General features: G+C 41.7%; 1 pseudogene; it reads right to left on the bottom strand.

Moving 5' to 3' along the window:
• Positions 1–203: 203 nt before the first annotated feature.
• Positions 204–2,523, bottom strand: LOC148032553 (putative protein phosphatase 2C 57; annotated as a pseudogene).
• Between the last annotated feature and the right edge of the window lie 1,744 nt (positions 2,524–4,267).

Raw genomic sequence — 4,267 nt, 5'->3', positions numbered from 1 at the left:
ACCTCTAGTGCTGATAGTCAAGGATGAGTTATTGTTCCATACTGGGGCACTGGAGTTTGTGGTGAAGAAGGGGGAGTTGTAAGCACTGGACAGACGGAACTCATAGGGTCCATGGTGACAATGCTGTGACCGATTGGAATATCACACGCTGGTAGCTGGAGAATGAACTCATCAAGCTAGTTATGACGTTCCAGCATAGTCCGTTAAATCTCGTGTTCACCTCCAGAATGTGCATCATAGCGTTTGGTATCGACAGCTTCAATCTCCTCAATGAAAACTATTGATGGGGAAAATTCATCGGCAACTCTAAAAGCTCTCTGACCCGCTTTCTCTTGTGTTGCCATTCTAAGCCTGAATTCTGCACATCGGTCCCAGAATCTTTGACTGATGGAAGGGAAAAGCCCAACCAGTTCTCTGCATTTTACCTTCTAAAGAACCGATGCCCACCTAATCGATCATGCTGCTCTCGTTGATTCAAAAAGAAGCTCTTCATCTCCCTCCAATTGATGAGTCGACCTATGCCATGACAGTTGTAGGAATCTCTATGAAATTCACCAAATCCCTGACAAAGCTGACTTGCTTTTTCAGCTTTTTGCTGTAATAATGCATCGGACAGACTCCCTCAAACCCCCAAATTCCCATTGCTTGCAATCATCATCGACACTTTCCTTCTACAACTCCACCTTTCGTCACGAGTTCCTCTTCAATGCACATTGTCGGTGCAGTGGTTTCAATCGTCTTCATCTTCCTCTCGGCTCTTCCTTTAGCATGTTCATATATTGTGTTACAACCGCCTTTTTCCTCGTCACATTATGTTGCCTTTCTTCCCCCCAAGCTTTTTCTTTCCCCCCAAAAAGCCTCCTACATTCGTCATAAAACCCATAGATGCGATTGATTGAAGCACATTCATGATTTCCTCTCAACAGGAAGAAGTTCTCAGGAAATTTTATCTTATAAGCCAGAAGAAGGCATATCGTTTCCAAGCTCATGAATGTCACTACAAATCTTGATGGGTACTTCCAGTTCCAACAGATTGGACTGTTGGAGAAAGATGTCTCTACCCCTTCAACTCTTTATCGACACCATCTTCTCTCTTCCGTTGTCGTCAGTACGTGAGTGATATTTTAAAAAGCCTCAAACAGGGCCAAATCTCCACACGTACAAGCAATCGGGTCCACTCAGAAAAGTAGCCTCCTTTTTTCTACCAGAAAAGCGGCCCCTTCCTTCTACCAGAAAAGCTACCCCTTCTCACAATAGCCCCATTTCATTACATCACAGTCCAGCCAGTGATTAAACATGCAATGCGCTTCATTAATGCATCCAGACTTTGCATACAACTCAATGATAGAGCTACCAATTACTCTCTGTGTACTAATCGCCCAAGCTCCACAATACATAGAAGGCAACAAGCACCATGCGAATAATCCATGGTGAGTCAAAATCACGTAACACCAGCTGCTGCTGTCTGCTCACCTTGAAGTGGAAGTATAGAACAAGGCCCAAGCACAGTATTCCAGCCAATGAACAGAGAATTATCAGCATGATGTCCGTTATGTCTTCAACATTTATCTAGCTTGGATCTTCCTGACTGAGTGACTGATCATATAAAGCAAGTAATTCCAGAGATAGAGCACTTGTCTCCTTAGAAAACACACGAAGCTCTTTTACACAAATGTCCAAGTAAAGATTTCTGGTCTTCTGAATATCAATATCAAACTTGATAAATGCATATGGTCTTGCAACCGTGTCAACAATAATCCTTTGTTTGATCTCCCAAACAGTCCTGTAAACTACTTTCAAATCATCAGGAATCTGCTGAACTTTCTGTATAGAGCCATTATAGTGGATAATTTTGTTTTTCAACTCTAAGTTCCAAAGTCCCATGTCAGTCAAATCATTCAGAAGATGCTTGTTCACAACCACAAATTCACCACTGAGTACTCTTCGGCTGTATATATTTGAGGTATATGATTTAAAACACTCATTATTGTCAAGTATCTGACTTGTAAACACATCCCAGAAACCATCACAACCAATAATCATAAACTTGTCTTCTTTAGTCATCATCAACAAAACTTGTCTCAATTCTGGCTCTGCACTGAGAAGACAGTTCATGTCCTCCTTTAATCCCTTGATATGCCAGTTTCCAATGGCTCTTGCAACATTGATCTGTCCATTCAGATATCCATCATCCACAAAGCCTCCAAGGGACTCTATTCGCTATCTTTCAAGTGAACATGAGGCCATATGATCCCTTGTTATATCAATGGCCTTGCCCTTCCTGCAGAGGACAGCTCTACAATCTCCTGCATTGGCCACAAACAAGTCTCTTCCGAGCACTAAGACAGTTAAAGCTGTTGTGCCAGATGACAAGACATGATTGATTGAACAAGCTTCTGCAAATGCTGTCTCTGTCTGCAGAAAGGCATGATGGACAGCCTCTTCTATTGCAATTGGAAATGCCACATCTTCAACAATGTAATTGAGTAACTTGTCTTTGACAAACTCTGCTGCTATGGTCATCCTTCAGGATGCCTTTCTCTATTAAACATGCTCCTTCGAGAGAACTTGCAGGCTTTGAATGTCAACAAGTAGGTGACTTTTCTTGGTTTAATGCCCTCATCAAGAATTTTGTCATACTGTTTAAGAGCAGAAATACAATCATTGCATCAGACATATGCACCAACCATGGCTGTCCATGCAACTACATTGTGAACTAGTAATCTATCAAACAATTAGCATACTTCCTCTAGACTGTCACACTTAGCATACATATCGACCAAAGTATTATAGATAAGTTCCTCTTGCTCCAAACCCCTCTCCGCTTTACCGCCCACGCAAAACAGAATACAAACACAACAACTAAATATGTACAAAGTAACAAATGTCACACACACAACTTTTTGGTGGATTCCACACCTTGGATGTGCAGCAGTACGACATCCACCCCCTCTAATCTTGCACATCCTTCGGATGGGCCAACTACCCATGATCATTATCGTCAAGATTCATGAACAGATCAATCTCTTCATTGTGTATTTCCGTTATATCAACAAGATTATCTGTCATATCATCTGTCTCTTCTATTGGAGTTTCTTCTCACTAGGTGCTGCCCAGTGTCAGATTTCAACCTAGACTAGTTTATTAGCCACTAATGTCAATGGTGACATTAGAGACTAGGTATTAATTAATTAAATAATGTTGTTCTAAGGGCTAATAACTGCTCAAGGATACTTAGAAGACAAATTGGCCTTGCCAATTTAATTCACACAATGGCTGGAATAGGCCCCTAAAAAAGTTTTTTCCAGTTGCATTCCAGTTGCATGGTCAAGTTTTGCGAAGTGGCAAAGTCATCTAATCCCATTTTTCAACATTATCTAACTTATCAAATTTATTTTAGAATATTAATTTTAAAATTACTATAGTGCTCAAAAAGTTAATTTCATTGATGATGAATTGGCAGACAATCCTCAGTTATTGCACCTTTATCTAGATGCCTTCCAGTTACACTCATTAGTTCGAGCTCAATTAGATTCAACAAAGCAAGGATCCAAAGTATTGCCCAATGCTCAAGGGGAAGGTAGCACTTCCACTCTGCTAGTTCTGGACAACTCTCATATGTAGTGGATCTCCAATGTGGTCTATCACAAGGACGTGAAATTTTATTACTTTGCTTAGCATTTGATTAAAAGTTAATCAAATGTGCTAATGTGACTTACATATGTGAGGTGCAAGTCAATTATTTCATAGTATGGAACCTAGGACTTTGAGATATCTACCAAAGGAAAAAGTTGTAATAAGTTATGCCTAACAAGTATCATGCTCATCAGTTGGGCCGTGTCTAGAGAGGGCGTGGATTGCGGGGCAGTTGTGGTGTCGGTTGGCACCGAAACGAAGGAGGAAGTAGGGGGTGCAATAGGGACTTGCTGTTGCCTACAATCACTAGGGCCGCTTCCACGCTGCCACTTGCTTTGGCCTCATGGTGGGGACTCAAAGGGTTGATCTCTCCTCTTCCATGGGTTTCTTCAACAGATCTGTGAGTGGCCTCTACCAACTTAGCCAGTTCTTTCATCCTTAGCTCGTCGGCTTCCTCCTCCGCCCTTCTTTTCCTCTCTTCTTCTGCCCTTTTTGACTCTTCTCTAACTCTTTCGAGTTCTTTCTCTTCCTTTTTCCTTCATTGCTCCTCCACCCTCCTTGACTCTCTTTGAGCCCTCTTCACCTCGTCCCGTTCCTCTTTGCTCAGTCTTTCCTCCCTCTTTTTCTTGCT

The sequence above is a fragment of the Lygodium microphyllum genome, chromosome 8 (genome assembly GCF_053477565.2).
Source record: "Lygodium microphyllum isolate KBCC chromosome 8, Lygodium_microphyllum_v1.1.10, whole genome shotgun sequence".
In the NCBI taxonomy this organism is placed as follows: Eukaryota; Viridiplantae; Streptophyta; class Polypodiopsida; order Schizaeales; family Lygodiaceae; genus Lygodium; species Lygodium microphyllum.
Note: the sequence above shows the minus strand (reverse complement) of the source record. Positions and strands in the feature narration are given on the sequence as shown.